We start from the raw sequence: 24,501 nt of genomic DNA, 5'->3' as shown, positions 1-24,501 counted from the left end.
ACAGCATCGTTTGACGACTTTGGAGACAATTTCAAACTACAGGAACAGCTATCCGGGGGTTTAGTAGTGGTCGTCCACGAGGAACCACACCCGCAGATGACCGGTATATTGCCTTACAGGCCAGAAGAAACAGGCGGCAGACAGCGGGAGAAATCGCTAGACACACGACACAGGCGACTGGACGACCGATATCGCGTTTTACCGTGTCCAGAAGACTGCACGGTGGTGGTCTGTTTGCACGACGCCCTGTACGGTGTGTACCTCTAACGTCTGCCCATCGGAGAAGGTGTTCTCTGTGGTGCCGGGAACACTGGAATTGGAGAGACAATGAATGGGGACGAGTACTCTTTACAGATGAGAGCAGATTCAGTCTGAGTAGCGATTCTCATCGCGTACTCATCTGGAGAGAGCGGGGAAGCCGCAATCATCCCTCGAACATCATTGAAAGGGACAGGTATGGAGGTGGCGATGTTCTCGTTTGGGGAGGCATCATGCTTGGTAGTCGTGCAGACCTTCACATCTTCGACGCAGGTTCAGTCAACGGGACCCGTTATTGTAACGAGATTCTTCTTCCATATGTGTGTCTTTTTAGAGGCGCTATGGGTCCGCAGTTCCTTTTCATGGACGACAATGCACCATGTCATCGCACAGTAGCTGCCGAACAGCTCTTAGAGAGTGAGGATATTGAACGTATGGATTGGCCGACACGATCTCCGGATCTCAATCCCATCGAGCATGTATGGGATTTTCTAGGCTGACGCTTGGCAGCTCGTAACTTACACCAGTAACGATTCCGGAGCTTCGATTGGCTCTGAAAGACGAATGGGCAGCAGTGCCTCAACAACTCATTCACCCCCTTATTCTTAGCATGGGCAGACGCTGTGAAACCTGCCTAGCAGTCAGGGGAGATCATATCTCCTATTAAAGACCGGATGTTTCTTGCTGGACACCCATCACAGGGATGTTTCGGCTTTCAGTCGCATTGCGCTCCACGCTACTTTTTCAATAAAGCTTCTTTTTATCCCTCTGATTTCTCTTTTAGTAAGTGTTGCTTACATTACTCATGTCCTTACGTATTGGGGATCTTACGGTATTAAATGTGTTGATTTGGAAAGCTTTTGTACAAAGTTATATTGAAAAAAACCGTCTCGTCCTTAATTTTTGCGCACCAGTGTAGTTTTAGAAACATGAGTCATACAATGTTGTCTTAAGACGGAAAAAGGGAAGAGTTAATTTTAATAATGTCCTGAAGACATCATTAAAATTAACAAAAAGAAAGAGGTTTTTTTTAAAAAAAAAATTCTGATTCAGATATTTTCTCTCAGCTCTAAGAAACGTTTTCCAGCCGACTCGATAGACCAATTGTTACCAATTTTAAAAGAACAGAACTATCTTTAAAAACCTTCCGAGTTTCAGTTTATATCACTACATCCTGTTCAAAATATTTCCAGAACTCCAAAAACTACCCTCCTTATATCTTTCTGAAAGAAGACATGTTTTAGCTTACCAATACATATCTTTTCAAGTTTCTAAGAAAAAATGTTCTAGTCAATTCCAATATAACCCTCCGTATCAGCTTTCTGAAAGAAAATCCTGTGGATTTGCTAAATAAGTGAAATCGAAACTGATCAGCCAGAGCATTTCATAAGTGAAATAAATGCTTATTTTGCTCTTAAAAGAAACAGCATATTTATTTTTACAGTTTTCATTCTTGTTTGCAACATGTTACTTATTTTTACATAAAAATATAACAAACTTTTAAGAAATAAAGCTTACGCAACGCTTATCAACGAACGCTAGAAGTAACTACGTTTTTAGCTCGATTCCGTTGTTGCCACACGGCGAATCGTAATAACTATTCAAAACATTGCATCATGTTGCCACTTAGGAAATCTTAATAATTATTATAGAAACATTATATTATGTTCCACTACATCCCTAGGATAAATGATTTTAACCACATTTTAAAAGGCAAAAAAATATTTTCCAAAATTCATCTTTTCAAAGCCTATTTCCAAATTCCTATAGCCGAAGAGGACAAGCACAATACCGCTATAATTACGCCATTTGGCCTCTATGAATTTAATGTAATGAGCTTCGGTTTGCGAAATGCACCAGCTACTTTTCAAAGATTCATACATGAAGTATTTCAAAGTTTGGACTTTACTTTTCCATATCTGGATGACATATTAATTGCTTCTGCCTCAGAAGAAGAATATAGACATAACTTGAAACTTGTTTTCGATAGATTAGATAAATACGGTTTGAGAATCAACATTTCTAAGTCGATCATGGGTGTTGATGACTTAGAATTTTTATGATATCTTATAACCTTTATGATATTTTATGATAACCGGAAGGATCACGTCCGGGTCACCAATCTTTTAATGTGGATTTGCTGAATAATCGAAATCGAAACTGATCAGCCAGAGCATTTCATAAGTGAAATAAATGCTTATTTTGCTCTTAAAAGAAACAGCATATTTATTTTTACAGTTTCTATTCTTGTTTGTAATATGTTACTTATTTTAACATAAAAATATAACAAACTTTTAAGAAATAAAGCTTACGCAACGCTTATCAACGAACGCTAGAAGTAACTTTGTTTTTAGCTCGACTCCGTTGTTGCTACACGGCGAATCGTAATAACTATTCAAAACATTGCATCATGTTCCCACTTAGGAAATCTTAATAATTATTATAGAAACATTAAATTATGTTCCCCTACAATCCATTTGTTTGTGTCTTCGAGTTTTCGATAACTGATCATTCCAATAATGCGTCATAAATTACATTTCAATTCCTTTCCTTTTCACTTCAAAATTATTTTTCAACACCGCAGATGTTTCAGATACTCCAATTGTAATGTATTAGTAGGTTTAAAACTAAGAACGTATCCATATTCCACACCGTTGATTTTAATATTTTTAGTCCAGGAAAATAGGTTGGAGATGTAATCGTCATCTTTTACATTTCAGTTATTTCATCTTCATTTCAAAGTATTCTTTTCATCACCTTTAATGGTCCAACTCCTGAAAAATTGTTAATAGTTTGTACTATATAATATATATCAGTCATCATTTCTATTCTTCCATTCTCACTTCAAAATTATTCTTTTGAATTCCGTTGATGATACAACTCCAGAAACATTATTAATAGTTTGAACTTTATAATATAACAGCCATCCTTTTAAAGTATTCTCTTAGACACTGTTCATGATCCGACTCCAGAAAAATTGTTAAAAGATTGAAGTATATAATATATCAGTCATCACTTAAATTCATACATTTTTACTTCAAAGATTTCTTTGGAATACCGTTCATGGTCGAACTCCAGAAAAATTGTTACTAATTTGAAGTAATATATATCAGTTATCATTTAAATTCTTTCCATTTTAACTTCAAAGTATTCTTTTCAACACCGTTTATGAAGAAGGGGAGAATTTTCCATTATCCTGATGGAAAGAGCATGCTGTGTTGCATCTTCAAGAGCAAGCAGTGATGTGATCTCTGAAGTGAAACTCGGAATGCTTTTATAGATAACGACGAGTTCATGCTTAAAGGAAAGACCAAATCTTATTGACTGGGGAAAAATCTCTCAGAGAATATCTGAATCAGAATTTGAAAAAACATTTTGTTAATTTTAATGATGTCCTATAAGGACATTATTAAAATTAACCCTTCCCCTTTTCGTTCTGGGACGACATGTTTCTAAAACTAGATGATGATTCATCATGGACATCGTCGGAATGATCAAAAAGAAATGATTCTAAAAATAGACAATGATTCATACAATCTCTGTTTAGAAACATGTTGACCCAGAACGAAAAAGGGAAGAGTTAATTTTAATAATGTCCTTATTTCGTTTCGCTTTCAAATCACTGCATGCTGTTGAAGCAGATGGATTCTGTTAAAGAAGGTGGGTTTAATGAAACATGTTCCTCCAATCTAGTTTCCTCATTATAGAAGTATCAACGGTGCAATTATTTGAAGGAAATATTTGAAATGTTACAATCTAATTAATCCTATAAAAACTTTTCTGCTGTTGGAATCCCAATGGGGCACAAGATCAGCTATCTCGAGAAAAATTCTTTGAAGTTGAAAATGTTGAAAAAGTATCTCTGTTAAATTATCATGAATCCTATGAACGATTTTCGGGTACTAGAAAATATTTATAGGTCCATTACAAATTCTAAACATCAACGGTTGTTCTTTGAAGTAAAAAGTAAAACAACTGAAGTTTAAAAAAACCTTACATTACAGTCATATCTATCAACAATTTTCGGGGCGTCATTATAAGGTCAGTCTATTACAACCTTCTTTAAACATCAACTTCGAATTTGAAAAGCTATATAACTGAAGATTAAAAGATTACATTATCCTATGAACAATTTTCGGGTCGTCATTAGAAATTTTATGGCTCCATTTCCAAGTTTCATTTCAGATCAGTACTTGCTCATGAAGAGATTAAATACAACATGATCCTCCAAACTCAATTCTTCATCGTGGGAAAAATATTCCATAAATTATTCATACCTTTGGATATTCATGGCTACACTATCGTGAATGATGATCCTTAGTTAGAAAGTGTGTTTGTGACGGGGGGGGAATTTCAAACCCTTCTAGTATTTTGAAATATATAACACTCGGATCCTCGTATGTGGTCCATTTTCTAAATACCTGCGGTCCTTTTCCAAGAATGGAATTTCTTTGAACTCATATCTTAGAATGTTGGAAAAGAACAGGACGCAGAGCTTTTGATCAAACCCTTTTTAATGGAAAAGCATTTCATGAGACGTTGGAAAATGTATAAAATGACATGGTAGAAGATTTAATGCAGAAGACACAAAAAAGGCACACTGTATGTCTTAAATAAAAGCTATTAAGGTATTAAGACGAGGTATATATATATATAATTTACATATTATATATCTTTTCAAATTCCTAAGAAAATCTTTTCCATCCAATTCCAAAATGAACCTCCTTAACAGATTTCTGAAAGATGACACATTGGTTTGTGTTTTCCCGTTAAACTATACCAATATATAGATTTCATGATTTGAAATAAGGTTTTATGGTCAATTACCATGTGTTAATAGGTTCATATGTAATGTATCAGTATCTTTTTCCATTTCAAATATTCTCTTTTCCAATTCAAAGTATTCTCTTCGCACATTAAAATATTTAGCTAGCTTCAATTAACGATGTATTCAGAGGTTTAACTCTCATGACATTTATTATTTTTTTTTTTTACATTTCAAAGAGTTGTCCTTTTCCACTTCAAAGTATTCTTTTCAATACCTTTCGTGAAGAAACTCAGACGTGTCAGTGGTCCTGAAAGAAGGACCATCTGGGGTGTTACATCTTCAAGAGCACTCATCAGTGATGTGATCTCTAAAGTGAAACTGGGAACGCCTATATAGATAAAGATGATTTCATTCTTTAAAGATAACACGTTTCTAAAAATAGATTCTATGACTCTATTTTTAGAAACGTGTCGTCTCAGAATGCAAACGAGAAGAGTTAATTTTAATGATATCGGAAGAAATCATTAAAATTAACAAAAAGAATTTTTTTTTTTTTTTTTTTTTTTAAATTCCGATTCGGATATTTTGTTTCAGCGCTGAGAAAAATTTTTCCAGCCAAATCCAAAATGACCCTCCTTATTAACTTTCTGAGAGAAGACACGTTTGTGTCTTACCAATACATATTTTTTCAAATTCCTAAAAAATATTTTCCAGCGAAATACAAAATTACCCTCCTTAAAACCTTTTTAAGATGACACGCTTGTGTCTTAAACATATAGTTTGTTTCAAATTTCTAAGATAAATATTTTCCAGCTAAATCTGAACTAACCCTCCTTCACATCTTTCTGAAAGACACGTTTGTGTCTTCCCATTGAACTATGTTCATATTTAGTTTTTATGATTTGAGAACAAGTTGAAACAATTTCCCTTTCATGGAAATTTTATATACATTTTTCAATTGCTTTTCTTTCCCGTTTCACTTTAAAGAAATACTTTTCGATACCGTTGATGTTTTAACTTTCAATTCTAACACCAAAACCAATAAATAAATAAAGTAATAGCAACCAATCAAAAGAACTTTCAGTACCAGAAGTGACGATTGCGTTACGTGGTCAAACTTTTGAGAGTCATTCCAGCAATTGGTCATACCTTTGGATATTCATGGCTATGTAAAAAAGAATTTACCGTGGATCCAAGTGCTACTTCAATACTCAAAGTATTCAACTACCTATTTTCTGTATGGAGTTCTTAAGTCATTTGTTAGGATTAAATAGATTCAGCGAGTTTTTTGATCAAATGAGCTCTCAAATCATTCCCATACCGTGTTATGACTTACTTTTCAATTATTTTCCTTTTCACTTCAAAACAAATTCTTTTTCAACACCGTTGATGTTTCAGATAATTCAATGATAATGTGTTAGTAGGTTTAATTATAACGTATCAGTAGCAAATCTCATTTTAATGCTTTGCTTCAACAAAAAGTTCATGTTCGACACCGTTGACTGTAATAATATTTTTAGTCCAATTCCAGAAAATAGGTTGAAGGCTATAATGTATCGGTCATCTTTAACATTTCAATTCTTTTCCTTTTCACTTCAAAGTATTCTCTTAAACACCGTTCATGATCCAACTCCATAAAAATTGTTAATATGTTGAAGTACATAATATATCAGTCATCATTCCATTTCATTCATTTTCACTTCAAATTATTCTCTTCAACACCGTTCATGAAGAAAGGGAGAATTCTCCAATTCTCTTACTACTGCACGCAATGATTTAAAGCGAAACTGGGAATGCTTTTATAGATAACGATGTCTTTATTCTTTAAGAAATGGTCGTATCGGCTGGAGGAAAAATTTCTCAGAGAATATCTAAATCAGATTTAAAAAATATATATTTGATAATTTTAATAATGTCCTCTAAGGACATTATTAAAATTAATTCTTCCCCTTACCCTGTTGTAGATTTTAAAAGTACATTTCCAAGATTGCATGACTCATATTCTATTTTTAGAAGCATTTAGTCTCAACAGGAAAAAAGAAGTTATTTTAATTATGTCTTTAGAGGACATCATTAAAATTAACATAAAGTTTATTTTATTTTATTTTATTTATTTATTTTTTAAATTCTGATTCAGATATTCTTTGAGAGTTCCCCCCAGCCGATAAGACTCGACCATTTCTTAAAAAAAGAAGTCATGGTTATCTACAAAAGCATTCCGAGGTTCGCTTCATATCACACTGTACTGTTGAAGAATATGGATTCACTACAACACGGTCCTCCGACCTGGATTCTACATAATCAAAAAGCGTTGAGTGTTCCTGATTTTTTATTAATGCTGTTAAGAGAGAATTTTTTTGAAATGAAAAGGAAATAATTGAAAGTGGAATGAGGATAGATTACATTGTTACTGATGTCTGTCTAGTCAAACGTATGAACCATTTTCTGGTATTGGAATCCTAATGAGAATTTTGTAGCTCAGTGAAATATATTACAATCAATGTTAACGGTGTTGACATAGAATTCTCTGAAGTGAAATAAAAAAGATTAAGTTGAGACATTATAATAAATCATACGAAACGATTTTGTAGTTTTGGGTATCCTAATGAGAGTTTAGCCAAAAATATGACAATCAACATCTATGGTGTTGACATAGAATTGTTTCAAATGAAATAATATAAAAAAATGATTGAAATATGAAAAGACGAGACTACTACCGATAAATTTATGGTGTTATTCTATTAAAAATATTCGGGTATTGGAAATTTTCTTAGGTGCATGGCATTTTCTCAACTTCAGCGCTATTGTTTGAAATGAAATGTGAAACGATTACACTATTATTGATACATTTATAGTTAAATGTGTTAGCAATCTTCGGGTATTGGAATTTTGTAGGTCTATTACAAATTCCCAACATCAACGGCATTCTCTAAAATGAAAACGAAAATGATTACACTATTACTGAAACATTACGAGTTTCACTTTAGATCACTGCAGGTTGTTGTTGAAGATTCAATGCAACATGGTCATCCAAGCTGAATAAAAGCTTCCTCCATGATGGAAGCGTAATAATGTCCTCTCCATAGTGGATTTTATTTTACTCTAAACTCTGAAAATATTCTTTTCCCAACCAGCTCTAAAAAAGTACTTTTCCTTTACAAGTTTGTGTTTTACTCAATGTTATGATGATACACAGTTTGTTCGTGAAACGTTTGAAGAGTTTATCGAAAAAGTTGAACATTGCTGAATTCCACTTTTCTAAATGTTTTGAAATAATGAGGAAGATAAATACGCAAAGCATCTTATTGGAATTTGTGATGATAATTAATAATAGCCAAAGCTATTTAAACATTTTAGCAACTCGTTCAATTTCCAGATGCCTGCATTATTGACGAATCTTAAATGAGAACAATGTTTTTCCTCAAACTTGTCGTAACACATTCAAGTATAAAAAAGGAGGTGCAACCAAGCTGATAGAGAGATTTTTAAATAAAAAGTATTGTTTTAACCAAGATTGACTTAAGCTACCGTTTTATTTCCCCTAACCAAGATTGACTTCAGTTACAATTTTCTTCTCCATATCCAACACTGATTTGAGCTACCATTTTTTTCTAACCAAGATTGACTTGAGCGACCATTTTGTTTCCCACCTGAAAAGTGTGTTTCTGAATGGGTTCCGGTGTTCGAATAATTTTGTGACCGACTGTACATGCTGCGGACTTTCGATTGTTTCCGAAATTTTCTACTAATCTGAAAAAGAAAACCACTAGATCCCAGGATATTAAGGAAACTCGTTCTGAGAAGAGTGAAGGGCATATTTTCTCCAACATAATTCTGAAATACCTGCCACTTCTAAGGGTTGCCCCACTAGGGAAGCAAATACAGTTAAAAAAAACTATTCATGTAAATGTCCAAACCTCATTGCCGCCGCTGGACACAGCAGATAAAACAAAAATAGAAATGTTAGAAAAAATTGACAAATAATAACGTGTCAGTTACATTTGTACATTTTCTGAAGATGATTCGCTAAATAAATAAGATTTTCAGTAACTATTCCATATTCGATGTAATTAGAACTATCACTGGCATCATGGATGAGGTTCGTGCTGCCACCCCTTGAATTATGCTATTTAACATTCTGGAGGACACATTTAGCGATATTTTATCTCGTGTAAATGGAAACTGAGTGTGTGTGATATTATCCTGAGAGTTTAATATTTTCTATCTGCATTTGTTTTCAATCTGTGGGAACGTTGGTAGCTTTGTATTCACTCGTAGCTTATGTATTTGTAGTTTGGGTATGTATGTGTGGTTTTCTTAGTTTATTAAGTGCCTAATATTTCATAAATGTCACATGCATCGCTTCGTATTCTCACGTCCTCAGCACAATAGCCCCGACTGATTAGCCGAACATTTCTTGTGAATATTATTATGTTTCTTTGAACTTCAGAACTTTTGTAGTTATTATTAGAATCTTCTTTATTTAGGTCACCTTGATAAATTCGTAAGTGAATATTCTTCTATGGAGGTAAGGTCAGTGCACCTTAAGTACACCTGTGTGCCGGTGTGTCGGGTCCATTCTACACTTTACGGGGATAATATATTAAAATGAAAAAAGAAGAAGGTTGTGAGGTAATATCCAACGAAGTTAGAGTAAAGAATGAAATTACGATATCCAAAAGGTGAAACAGAACTTGTATGTTCATTAATAACCGAGCTGATCTACCTGAAGAAGCTGTTTAGCAATTCAGAATACAAATTTCAAATAAACCAGGAAGAGTCGTATTAAAAGGAAAACTGCCTATTATTATTTGAGTTCTCACACAAACAGGTTTTCGACAATACTTATGTAATACTGCTGACATACATCATTTACATAATTCACGTATTTACTACAAAATATTGACCCGTAAGTTACGATAGAAGAAATCAGAACACCAATTCAACATCTAGCCTTGAACAAGATCCAGTCTTGAATGCTAAAGAATCCATCTTATCGTGGGCGCCGTGAGCCGTTGTCATCTGCTCAAGAAGCTTCTTTTTTCAATAACGCTTCCTTTTCCTTCTTGATGCATCAAGTGTAAAAGGCAAGGTAAAAGAGACATGAACTTTCATTCTAAACCCCCTTTTTAAAGCAGAAATACATTTCTTAGTAGTGGAATATTTCTAAATATAACTTCATGGCAAGAGAAATTGAAAATTCATTGCTGTAGCTTTAACAAGTATTTTATTTCAGAAAGACAATGGTTTATTATGGAATTTTTTGTAATCTTGAATCTAAATATATATATAATTTGGTAGTGAAAAGGTGTTTAAATAAGCATGTTCATTTTGTAACTCAAGTTTTAATGTTTTAAACATTTGAGAAATTTTACGGTTTTTTGGGTGGAGGGGGGGGAATACTTCGGCAACGTTAATTCATTGTCGGCAACAGCACTAGGGCATCACGGAAAGTTTTCGTTACTTCTCGGCTCTGCTAGTGGAATGAAGAAGGTTATGAGAACACGTCTGATATTTTCTATTATTGTGTTTTTATTTACTACCGGACATATCCTGCCAGTTATTCATTCCTAGACGATACTCCAAAGCAGTTTTATTTATTTCGAATGTATAAAATTCTGCATATAATTGTTGTTAAAAGTAAGATCTTATGCCGACTTAAAAAATAATGTTCGGTTGTTTCGGTTTGTCTTTTTTTCTTATTTATATATGAATCATGTATTTTAAATTACTATGGTAGTGGTATATATACTGACTGCTTAAATTAGTCTGTGTAGAACTCGTTGAAACTGAAAAACTGCAGCAATTCAACGTGTAACACTTGATGTACTGATTTGTTCTATCCTTATTTACGAGTAAATTTTTTATGTTAAATACGTGAATTATGCAAATGATATCAACTGTAGTATGTAATAATTGTTGGAAACCTATTTTTTGTCAGAACTTGAATGATAATAGACATATTTTTAATTCTTTAACTATTTAAGTCTTATATAGAAGATAACTGCACACATTTTAGTAAAATATCAGGAATTGTTTTCCTTTAGCAGTTTAAAATGAGAGGAGAGGTACATAAAGTTACATAGTTAAGATTAGCATTTAATTGCAGTTTTGAAATTTTTATAAGAACAATCTGTTTTTAATTGAATAAGAACTTCCATTTGCTTTTAAGTATAAAAAGCTTGAACTAGTCTTTTAGAAGATTTTGTTTATTAAGAGATACATACGAGTTGTTTTTATTGATCTTCCAGCTTTTAAATTAGTAAATTTGAAATAAATGTTTTCACATTTTTGAGGATTATGATATGCTCATGTTTTCATTTGTCATAATATTAACAAATAGGCATTAAGGAACATTTGTTATGTTTTACTTTTTTATCATGAAATTGTATGCCATATATTTATTTAGAAACATTAAAAAAATTCTGAGATTTATTTCAGTTTCTTAAACATGCATGAAAATTACAAAACTAATTAACGATCTAGTGCTAGATCAGTTATATACAGGAGGTTCAATGTTTTATAAACATACATTAACTTTTAGAAAAGTTTTAGAAAACATACATTAACTTTTATGCTTGGGTTAGTTAATGTATGTTAGTATGTTTAGTATATGCCTGGGTTCTTAAGGTTGGGCATGCAGATCTTACCGAAACATGATTTCACATTTACTTTCTGCATGCAGTTTATATTTAAATTATTCCTTAATATAGTAATTTCTGTTTTTGTTATTAACTGTTCTCATCTTATGCATAGTGCAAGTTTTTTTTTTTTATCTCTTCACATGCACAAAAAATGGAGGTTTCATGAATTCTAGTAGTACATTAAATAAATTTCAAGTAATAAGAATTTACTTCTTTAATGCTACTTATTACAATGAATATTTAGTTCTGTAAGAACACTTATAATGCTGACTTATATTGTTTTTAATTTCAGAGCAAATTAAATATGAGGTAATCATTCATAAATTTGGGCTTATAAGCTTTCTGAATTGGAGGGGCGTAATTTTTCTTAAGCTTGCTGATAAAACACGGAAGCTTCTTAACTTCCCTCAAATCTTCATTGCATCCTAAGCCTGCTGGCAGTGCATGTTAAGTAACTGTTTATTATATCAATTTTATTAAGGAGAAAATGGTACTGAGATTATCATTTTCAATAAGTATATTTGTTAAATTTTTGGTATTAATATGTAATGCGATAAAACAGGCATTTATTCTATATTATAAGGGGCATTTATCCTATATTATGAGAATATATAAAGATTGCTGCTAGAAATGTGTCTAGTAGTTACTGAAGTATGATAATGTACTTGAATTATATTGAATCAGCTACGAATGTTTGTGCTTTGCTAAATTAAGCAGGCAGACTAGGGACCATGAAATGCTGGTAGTTTGTCCCTGTTTCTGTTCTTGACAGTTTACAGCCTGGCTGCATAATTTTCGTGTTGTGATGTAAATATGTACTGTTAAACTTTTATTTTGAGCTACCATTTTAAATCTGAGTAATTATAAGAAACTGTCAAATATCTTTTCATCTGTTCTGCCTTATAATTAAAAGATTAAATTTAAACTATTTTTTAACAGATTGACCTGGTGGTTATATAAACTCAAAATTTAACCGAAACTGAATGTAAGGCTAACTAAAACACATATCAAATTAAAGATAATGCAAGGTATAAAATAAACATACCTCAGTAAACCCTGGCTCATCCTTAATTGCTTGCAGAGTAATTGTATCTAGCAAAAAATTACGCAAACAAATGACGGTGAATCTTTACATTATGGTAACTTGGCGATTTTTTGGCGAAAATTAGGCGACCAACCCTGCTACAGCAACCTGCTAGTTTTGTTTTGGACGGCATTTTGTTTTCACGAAGTAAAGGCATTTAAAAAAAAAAATTTTTTTTTTTACTCAACATTTTTTCCAACAATCTGCTAGCCGAATTACGCTTATACTATAACTTTTATGGAACAAAAATGCTTAATCATGACAAAGATTAGGTGCGAAATTGGGAGAAAGTGCAGAATCGCAAACTGCTTGCCGCGTTTTTAAGAATTGCACATACACGATATCCATGTACACGTCGACCTATTTTTACTTAAAAAAACATCCCAGTATTGCACAAAAATGGTATTGCGCACACTCTTGACTTTATCTATGTATACATCGACCTATTTTCACTTAAAAAGTCAAAGAAAATTGACAAAAATTCAATTCTTCTTACTCTTGTAAAAAGCGCCAAACAAATAAGTGGGCGATTCTGCACTTTAGCAGCGAAATTGTTTCTAAGTACTTATTAGCTAAAGTCACAATCAGAATTTTCCGGAAAATGTCACATTACATGTCTCATAATCTCACATTTCTCTGAGACAAAATAATCTGTGATTCGAACTGTGTACTTCTCAGATTATTGCTAAAGTCCCAGCTAGTAACCTCTATCGCCTTACCAAAATGTCGCCAAACTACCTGTTACCATATTTTAAAGATTAGCCCAAATGACATTGTAACAGCAGGGAAACTAAAGCAAAGTGATGGCCAGGCTAATCTTTGGAGTATGGTAACAGGTAGTTTGGCGGCATTTTGGTAAGGCAATAAAGGTTAATAGCTAAGACTTTAGCAGTGTACATGGATAAAGTCAAGAGTGTGCGCAATGCCATTTTTGTGCAATTCTGGGATGTTTTTTTAAGTGAAAATAGGTTGACGTGTACATGGATACCGTGTATGTGCAATTCTTAAAAATGTGGCAAGCAGTTTGCGATTCTGCACTTTCTCCCAATTTCGCACGTAATCTTCGTCATGATTAAGCACTTTTGTTCCATAAAAGTTCTGGCATAAGCGTAATTCGGCTAGCAGATTTGGAAATTGCAGATTGTTGGGGGAAAAAAATGTTGAGTAAAAAAAAAAAAAAAAAGTCTTCGTGAAAACAAAATGGCATCCAAACAAAAACTAACAGGTTGCTGTAGCAGGGTTGGTCGCCAAATTTTCACAAAAAAATCGCCAAGTTACCATAATCCAAAGATTAACCGATGGTTAGTATGTGCTGCCAAGCTGTCTGAGAAAATTAGAACCAAAAATCTTATTAATATTAACCAGTTTGCTTACTGGCAGGAGTTGACAAAAGTTATGGTAAAGCCAAAATAATAAGATAGCGAGATTAAGTAAAATAAAACCTTACAAATACAGTACTAAGTCCAAAATCCGGACTGGTCGGGACTTCGGCGATTCTGGATTTTGGATTTTTCCAGATAATAGATCATCAATTTAAATCTGGTAAAATGGCATGCAGAAATTATACAATTAAAAATATGAAATCGTAATTTATGAAATAAAGAAAAATTGTGTTTTAAAGGGTAAGAATTGTAAGAATTGGAGGCTCCCTTCAGCCCACCTGGACACAAGTGTCTCCATAGCTCAAAAGAAGGGGCCCCGTGTGTTCTAAAAGGTATCAGAATTTACAAAAAATGCTGGCTGATCTTTGGAATATGGTAACAGGTAGTTTGGCGACGTTTTGGAGGCGATAAAGGTTACTACCTAGGACTTTGGTAATAATGTGAGAAGCACTCAGTTCCGATTACGCATTATTTTGTGTGAGGGAAATGAGAGATCATGAGATGCATCATGTGACATTAATGGACGAATTACAGTTCTTTAATCGGAAAAGGGGGTAAATTTGGAAAAATTATTTTGTATTAAGCTTCATTGTGCGTTGTGTGAAATAGTGTTGATCAATTTTCGGATTGCATGGCGCTATGTAAAGTTAACTCTAAATTTTTAATACGTAATAATTAATAAGAAGTTGACTACTGGATTTCGGATTTAGAAATTAGCAGTAGTACTGCAGCCGATTGGAACTCTTTCTGTAGGGAAGTGTGCGTGCCACGTAATGAAGATTCTGAAGAAGATTAGGTAAGTTAGTATTTTTAATCATTTGAGGATATTATTTTTATGCATTGTTCTAAATGCAAGGAGTAAATAAATTAAAATGGTATTATTGGAAAATTGTTATTAGCAATGATTTAGTTTAAAGTAATTAGGATTGTAATCTAATTTTTATTATTTTAATGTATGTGCTTATTTATATTTTAAGAAGTGTTTTTTAATTTAAATATATTTTAATTTAATGATCGTGATTTTGTGAGTTATATGTTTGTAGTATTTTGGAATACGTTTGAGTAGTATACGTTGAGTATTTTCATGTATTTTCGTGAAATTTTTCTAATTTATGAGAAAAAAGCAGTGTACATAATTATAGTGAAGAGTGTGCGCAATGCCATTTTTGTGCAATTCTGGGATGTTTTTTTAAGTAAAAATAAGTCGACGTGTACATGGTTTAGTGATATTTTAATTAAATGATATTTATTTTGTGAATTTTATGTTTGTAGGAATTTGGTATATGTTTCAGTTGAAGTAAACGTGTATGGAAATAATTTAAATATTTGATACTAAGTAGTATTTGTAACTATTTTTAATGTTTGCGTATAAATTCGTTGCTGCCGTTTGTAATATAATAGATAATTTAGAGGTAAAAGTTTTGGGATATTTTATTTATTTTATACTTGGAAATGTTCATTCTTGGAAAGGGTATATACTTTTTCGCGATCAGGTAATTTCATATATGTTCTTTTTACCGGATTTAAAGATTCACAAAATTTTCATGCATTTTTGTGAAATTTTTGTAATTTATGACAAAAAAGCAGTGTACATGGATATAGTGAAGAGTGTGCGCAATGCCATTTTTGTGCAATTCTGGGATTTTTTTTTAAGTAAAAATAAATCGATGTGTACATGGTTTAGTAATATTTTAATTAAATGATAGTTATTTTGTTAATTTTATGTTTGTAGGAATTTGGTATACGTTTCAGTTGAAGTAAACGTGTATGGAAATAATTTAAATATTTGACACTAAGTATTTGTAACTACTTTTAATGTTCGCGTATAAATTCGTTGCTGACGTTTATAATATAATAGATAATTTAGAGGTAAAAGCTTTTGGATATTTTATTTATTTTATACGTGGAAACGTTCATCCTTGGAAAGGGTATATACTTTTTTGCGATCAGGTAATTTCATATATGTGCTTTTTACTGAGTTTAAAGATTAAGAAAATTTTCCAGCATTTTTGTGCAAATTTTTGTAATTTATGAGAAAATAGCAGTGTAGATGGATAAAGTTAAGAGTGTGTGCAATGCTATTTTTGTGCAATTCTGGGATGTTTTTTTAAGTAAAAATAAGTCGACGTGTCAATGGTTTATGTGTATGTGCTATTCTGAAAAACGCGCAAGGAGTTTGCGATTGTGCACTTTTTCCCAGTTTTGCAGTTAATATTTGTCATGAATAAGCAGTTTTGTTACATAAAATTTCTAGCATAAGTGTAAATTCGGCTAGTAGATTGTTGGAGAATGTGTTGAGTAAATAAAAAGAAAAGAAATATGTCTACTTCGTGAAGACAAAATGGCGGCAAAAAAAAAAAAAAGGGTTGCCAAATTTTCGCGAAAAAATCGCCAAGTTACCATAATCCAAAGATCAACCAAAAAACTTAATCTTTATTTGTTTACTTTATTAAACATTTCTTTCAATGTAAGTTTTCTAAGATGCTTCCACAAAAAATTCAAAAAGTTCCTTTTTCTTTTATCTTGTTTCATTTACAGTGGACTTTCCAATGCCATACGCCCCGCGTAATTTTTTGACTGATATGCTTTCATCCATTTTTTACAGCAATTCCACTTTTTGTGTAATGGACATCGAAACATGGTTTCGCTTTGTAGATCCTTTGGTAACTCCAGAATTGGAAACTCTTTTCGACATAATCGAAAGTTCAAGCTTAGTTTTTATGAAATTTTCGTAATAGTAACAGTCTGCAAGAAATAAGAAGCTGGATCAAATTAGAAGATCAGGGAGCTACATTAATTGAAATGCCTTAGAATCAGTAAAGATAATCTTAGCCTAACTTAATAGCGTCCGTTATACATTATTAGGTGTTTATCACAAGCTTGGCGACGAAAGCCAAGTTGTTTCGCTAAATTTTGTCTTGCTCCTATTGCGTACTGAATTAAGCCTGAGTTGTATTAGCCTGAGTTATTTACTATACCTACATTTATTTCTTGCACATGCTTCAAACTAATCCGAGTCCTGAATAAATAAACTCCCACATATACTTAAGGCTTTATCTAGGGCTGGCATTCGATACCGCATGGTGCAGTCACTACGAGTCCTGAATTCTGTTACAAAGTGCCAAGTTCTAAATTTTCACCGTGCCTAAACTTTGGATCCCAGTGCTTTCCCTAAATTATAAAAACTTCTCATCCCTTAATTTTGCTTCCCCAAATTCCAAAAATTTCGTCTTCCCTAAATTCTGCTATCCGATGCGGCCATATTCTGCCGCCGCTTCTGGGTTTATGGTGAATAACATATCAGTTACTCTTAATTAAAATAGCATTAAATATAATTTTTTGGCCTATGAGTTTCATTAACAAAATCTATTTTTAACATATGAAAAGAAATTTTTGTTGAATTTTTCCTCGTCAACATTTCTTAGAGCATTTAAAAATCTATAATCGTCTCCAAGTGTAATCATAGCATAAATGGTTGCCATACTCTTGTTATTCAATTACTAATATAAAAAAAGTTTAGACATCACAGCACGAGTTATTACTGAAGCTGTCTTGTATTGATAAACATGCAGTGATGAAAGCAAAATATTATAAATAATGGCTCGCCAGGTCGGCGTCAGGGATATAAAAAAGAGGTGAGTGTTTCGGTTTGAGGTGTATACGAAGTAGATACTCGGCTACCAAGCCAAATTACTAATCTCACAAATTTATGCTTACATGATTGTTTTTCCATAAAGAGGTAATTTATTTAATGCCTAAGTGAAATTAAGAATCTGAATTTTTAAGTGAAAATCTCCTCATGTTTTACACTGGTTATCATAAATTAAGGAAAAATCACAAAAATAGCGATAACTCCCTAAAAAATAAGCCAAACCGTGTGAAATTTGAATATGTTGCCAAGTAAGAGTAGCTGAGTAAAACTTCAATATGCAAATTAGTGGCGCTGCTTTCGGAATACGTCATCTGCGAGGAGCATAAAAGTCCATGTTTGAAAGCAAGCCCACATATTTCACTGTGATAGTGACATCAGAAATCTGAGATAGCCAATTCGTAACAATGACCTCCAGGCATCATTTGCCTGCAGAACTGTGATGGAAAGCCATTGGCAGACTAGAGGCAGGACAATGTCAAACAGAAGTGGCCAGATGGCTAAATAGGAGTCCTTCTGTAGTTCATAGACTTTGGAGGCAATTTCAAACCACAGATTCGGCATCTAGGAGGTTCAGCCAAGGACGGCCAACTGCTACAACGAGCGCCGATGACAGACATTTGACATTATGTGCACACAGAAATAGAACCACTACTCCGACTCTTCTTAGATCCTCCCTTGCTGCAGCCACCGGAAGGTTTGTGTCAACGTCAACTGTGTGTAGAAGGCTTCACGAAGGTGGTGTGTATGCGAGGCGACTGGCCATTTGTATGCTGCTCATGTCACGTAATAGGAGGGACCGTTTTCAGTGGGCATGACAATATGTCCACTGGACGCCTGATCAATGGAGGGCAGTTCTCTTTATGGATGAGTCCAGGTTTAGTCTAGAAAGCGATAGTAGGCGTTATTTGATATGGAGAGAACCTAGAACCCGTTATCATCCGTCAAACATCCATGAAAGAGATGCATATGGAAGAGGCAGTGTCTGTGTTTGGGGTGGCATCTCTTTGGGTGGACGCACAGACCTCCATGTCTTTCCAGGAGGAACCGTGAATGCTCAGACTTATAGAGATGACATCCTTGATGTTTATGTGCGCCCATATGCCGGGGCAATAGGTGATGCTTTCCTGTTACAGGACGACAACGCAAGACCACACAGGGCTTACATCATACATTATCTTCAACATGAAACAATTATGCATATGGAGTGGCCAGCTCGATCCCCGCACTTGAATCCTATCGAGCACGTTTGGGATGCTTTAGGGAGATGTCTAGCTGCTCTGAATCTGCCCCCTCAGACCCTTGTCGCACTTGCAACTGCTTTGCAAGAGCAATGGCTCTCGCTTCGTATGGAACTGATAGACCGCATAATTGAAAGCATCACACATCGCTGTATGTGCTGTATTGCTTCTAGAGGCGATCATATTCCATATTGAAGGTACTTTTCCTGTAGCAAACTGACACCTTCGATTTGTTCATTTTATACATGTGCTAATTTCTATACTACCATATTTGTCTGGTAATTTCTTTTTATGCTATTTGATACCTTACTACGTGTTGTATATTATGGGTAAGTTTCATTAAATTCTACATGTAACTTTTTCAGTAATCATGATTTTTGTTATTTTTCCTTAATTTATGATAACCAATGTATTATGGAAAGAAAAATCAAATGTGCACACATAAAGCATTAATAAAAAAAAAAAAATGTTTGTGGCTTTGAGGTCCGTATTTTAGATCGTTCCTGATAATGGATGTCCAGATTTCGGACTTTGTACTGCACTGGCAAGTTTTCGGTACCTGTGTATTAGAGCAACCACTTTGACACAGTTTCACGATTTTTTGTGGAAAAAAAAGAATTACGACTTATAATTGAAAAAAATGTATTGCATGTGTACATATTATTATACATTATTAGTAGTATTATTCATATTATTATATATCATAAAGGGGGGAAAGTAACCTCAAATCCTTCACACATATAATTATTCTAATCAATAATAGTCTTATTGAATAAATCCAACTGATGTTTGCACCATTTAATGGATGACTGTTCTTATGCCCAAAAGTAAGTAAAGCTTTTAAAAATTTAATATGACTGTTTTCAAATCGCGTACCAGTTCTGACATCAAACTTTTGTTAACAATTTTTGACATTCCATCTCCTATAAAATCCTGAATTATAAAATTTCATATCATGGCTGTTCTTACAAACGCGTTCTTTAAGTAAAATTCCAGCCTTTCTAAAAAATTCTATCGCTTCTTCATTTGAAAGAAGCTGGAAAATGTTGATATCCATTGGGAAAAATATAATCACAAAAAGTTTTACGCGTTTAACCTGAATGTAATAACTCGCGTAAATGTAGCCAAAAAAGGTGTGGTAATAGCAAGTGCGGGAATACTCTTTATTTTAGTGCTCTCTGTAACTTGTGTTAGGGTTAACCTGTATAACCTACAAGGGTTGCCAGTTTTGGCGAGATATCTAGGTATTCGTCATAGTATGTAAGTATTACAAGTTGGCTGTACGAATATTTTGGGGATTTTTCATTATCTATAACACAAGTAAGAGCCAGTTTTCCTTCAACAAGACATCCTCACTTCAGGTAGATACCTTTTGCATGCTATACCATAATTAATTGAAAAAAAAAATTAGATTCAGTCCAAATGCAGTCAAAATCTTATGTTAGCTGAAAGCAAAAGGAAAATGGATTGCTGTTTTGAGAAATTATGGCAAAATGATTAGATTAAAACACACTTTGTATGAAAGTACTGTGAATTATGTATCTTGGTTAGAGTCCAATCTTGCTAATGAGAGTTAACATGCTATTTGTTATTTACATATTTAGCACTGAGCGAATTAGATCACTTTAGCTTAGAGATGTGATTTGTTGATGCACATGCAGACAGATTGAATAAGTTGCTGCCTTTGTCATACATGTATCGTTGTTCATTCTTTTAAAGTCTTATTGAATAAAAATTATTCAATAAGATTTATTCAATAAGACTTTAAAAGTTAACTTTTTTAACTTTTTTCTTATTGAATAAAAATTACATAAGTTCATTTGCAACACTATTGCAGAACTTAAAATGTTGAGGTTAAACAGGTGCAGTATGTAAGCTTCCTCATTTCTCTGTCTATTGCAGTTTAACTCTTTTATCAGTACTTTCCTGTTTTGCCGGCACAGGCGATAAAGTCGCCAGTAATGGCCAAACGGAATATCCTCGCTGGTAACCTTTACGCCTCATTTTCAAAACAAGTCGCAGCCATTTCTTATCTGATTGATTGTTTCTTTCAATACTGCATACAACTAGATAGAATTTTTACCAGATAGGCCAATTTTGTGCCCTAAAGCCATTCGTGGTAATTAAGTCAATTAGGATGCATCACACCGCTCACCCGAAGGCGAAAATATAGAAAAAAACAAAGTGAAGGGTTAAATTCATTAATTCTAATGAGAATGCGCTAGCGAAGAGTAAAGCACTGCCGTTTTACATAATTTCTGAGTAAGCTATTTGTACGAATTGAAATAATTCTTGCATTCCAAATAAAAATTTAACTTGAAATTAATGTAGATAATTACTGAGAAAATTAGATTTTGTAGCATAATTTGTGCGAGATGATAGCACTAGTGGGCATGTGATATCATGCGAAGAATCAGGATGTTGTACTATGAAAGCGTAGTAAATTCTTAAATTGTCTTTTTACAAATTTGTCTTTATTTATTGGCTTTTTACAAAATTTTAAATGAAATTAAAATGTTTATGTCTTCAAAATAAAAAAAAAATCTTACATTGCTTGGCGAGATTTCCGCCGGCGAAACAGAAAAGTACCCTTTTATCATTTAATTTATTCTAGTGAAGGTAAGATGCAGATGAAAGTTTGAATTTCAGAAGAAATAATGCTTGGACTTTCTTAGACTGAGTCCTGCCAATTATTATTATTTCTAAAGGCAAGGCAAAATACAACTGGAAGTTGAAAGATAGAACATAACAGAAGTGACCAAAAGTACCGTAATTTCGCACGTATAGTCCGCAGACACGATTTTATGTAAAAGTTCAGAAACCTCTCTAAATATACTGGAAAAAAAAAACTCATAGAGCTATCTTGTGACAGTTCTCTAGAAGCAATTTTTAAAGATCAATTTTTAATTGACTTCTGGCTCAGTATACAAAATGAATACCTGTTCTGTCAAAAAAAATCCATTGAAGTTCTATTACCATTTTGCACAACATATCTATGCGAGAAAGGATTTTTCAACATATACTTATCTGAAAGATAAATACAGAAACAGGTTAAATGCAGAACCTGATCTAAGACTGAAATTGTCAGATATTGAGCCTAACTTTGAATTGCTTTGTTCTATCAAACAGCCACAAATATCCCATTAAGAGTTTTTCCAAATGTAAAACATAAGTACCAGTTTGTTAAATTTATCTTGTTTTCAACTTTTATAGCCATCATTTTAGTCTTATTAATGTTTTATTTAAATGTTTCATGATTAATATAATCAATAATTCTGCAATATGAAAAATATATATTCTATCAAATTTTAATGCTTTTTTTTTTTTACCTGTCATTAACGACTACATAGGGGGTTCATCAAATTTTTTCGTATCTTTCTTTTAGTTTGCAAGGAAAAAAAGGTTGGGGAAACACTGCTCTAGAGGCTCGGTGGTCGCACCTTGAAACCCCTGCTCTTCACAATGGCATTTGGTTTCTTCTCAAATAGGAATGTTTATTTTTACCCAGATATAGATAAGGGGTTTTGAAATCATAGAAGAAGATACATGTGCGAAACATGCACTGTGGTTCTATGCATGTACCAAAAAGACAAAACATGCTTTGAGCAGTGTCACAAAAAATATCTGTTGTTTGAAATTAAAAAAAAAAAAAAACCCACCACCAAGTTTTTTTTTTTTCCTTATTTTACTGAGTTTTTTAATCCATGTAGCCAAACTTCCTTATTATGTAGGTACTTATACATTCACTGCTATAGAAAAATTACGTAAGTGTTTATTTTTAAATTTTTTCTGACGATTTAGTTTGTAAAATAATGTAAAATATATATATTATGCAATTCTTACATGCATTAAAAAAAAAAAAAATTGTAAATTCCGTCATTTATTGGAAACTCGCACGGAAAAAGTAAGTTTTTCCTCCTACTACCTAGGTAAGTTGGTAAATTTCAAAGTCCTAGATGCATGGTGGTTTCACAGTGTGACCACCACCCACAAAACAATGGGCAAGAGTAGATTTTCTAAAATTCATATATTATTATTCTCTAGGATAATAATATTAAATTTCTAGAGTTTTTAGTTAAAAAAATTATAAAAATAATATCACGCGCATCAAAGGGTTAATGGACATGATATGGTCAGTTGAATATGGCCGACAAAAAGAGTAATAAATTGGAAATATTACTAATGGGAAGTTTGTGCTCGCGGCCTTCTAAACAGTTTCCGTTAAAATTGGAGAGCCTTAATAAAATAGAAGAAACCAACAAAAGCCTTTTATGAAGTACAGAAAGAAACTGGGTCAAATGCTGATTGTTTATTAAATAAAGAGCTGGCAGGTCCTCTAAAATTCCACATGAACAGTTGGTAAAAGTTTGGTGGGATTTCTGCCAACTTTTGTGCTTACATCACAGCCAACTTTGAAAGTTGATGCGATAATACTTAAGTACCATAATTTGTACAGATTTTATATTTGATAAATACTGCAGTAGTTTCTTTTGATTTAAAAATATATAAATTTGTATTACTTAGCTTTTGTTAGTCAGATTGTGGTGTGAAATTCTTAATATTTAAACTTTATTTTAGATGCTGTTTGCAACATATATACCGGCTGCTGCTTGGCAAGAGTAATAAAAATATTTTAAAATTAAAACTAAGCAGATTTTCTGACTATTATGCAGTTTACTTAAAAACATTAAAACAGAAAAGTTGTGGAGAGCAAGTGTTTAGTTAAAATTTTCACAAATAGATGGCACTGTGTATAAAAAGAGACATGCAAATGAAATTTCTTTATAAGCTTGTATTGGATACACTCCTTGTATTGAGCAGTTTAGAGTAAATGTGCCCATATGTACAAGCAAATGATGAAAACAGAATTCAAAGGTTTGCAAGGATGCTGATGTTGATAAATAACTTGTTTGAAAGTTATTTTAGGTTGCTAGGAAATAGCAATTCTTAACCTTTTTCCCCTCATTCTGTCTTCCTCATGTTAGACTCATAGAATATTATTTCTAAGTTTTAAGTGATGTACGTGCATGTTATCTCAAATATGGTGTTTCAGTTGGTGCCAGAAATGATAATGAATGTGACAAATGCAGTCATCTTCTTTGTATTTCAAGATATTTTTTAAACTTGATGACAGATATTTGATTTATTTTATTTGTGCTTCTGAAATTTACTGAATATTGAGATAAAAGCTATAATTTTATTATCATTGCTGTTCTGATAACTGTTATGAATCTGTATTATATAGGCAATAGTTGCCAGAAGTTTTAAAAAATGGCTAGACAACCATTAAAATTACCTTGCCACCTATGTACTTGTGATAAGTCTGAAGTATTAATTTTTTTGGATTGAAGCGGTGAATAAAAATATAAAAACTTTAGTGTATTATAAAGATGTATTAAAATTTAAGTTTTATTATATTTAATATATATTTTGATATACTTATTTTTCTAAATTATATTTAATAATCATAAATAA

General features: G+C 32.8%; 1 protein-coding gene across 2 annotated transcripts in view; it reads left to right on the top strand.

Annotated features, from left to right (window-relative positions):
* The first annotated feature begins 10,420 nt into the window (after positions 1-10,420).
* Positions 10,421-24,501, top strand: part of CycY (cyclin Y) — a 116,248-nt gene continuing 102,167 nt past the window's right edge. The window contains exon 1 of one of the 2 annotated variants that reach the window (XM_085810053.1): positions 10,421-10,519. The gene's annotated coding sequence lies outside the window, so the exon portion shown is untranslated. Of the gene's footprint in view, positions 10,667-24,501 lie in introns of both variants that reach the window. The other variant, XM_085810052.1, reaches the window with a different exon arrangement.

Source organism: Stegodyphus dumicola, chromosome X2 (assembly GCF_044657685.1).
Source record: "Stegodyphus dumicola isolate Sdum_Otavi_A_Nest chromosome X2, ASM4465768v1".
NCBI classification, from domain to species: domain Eukaryota; kingdom Metazoa; phylum Arthropoda; class Arachnida; order Araneae; family Eresidae; genus Stegodyphus; species Stegodyphus dumicola.
Note: the sequence above shows the minus strand (reverse complement) of the source record. Positions and strands in the feature narration are given on the sequence as shown.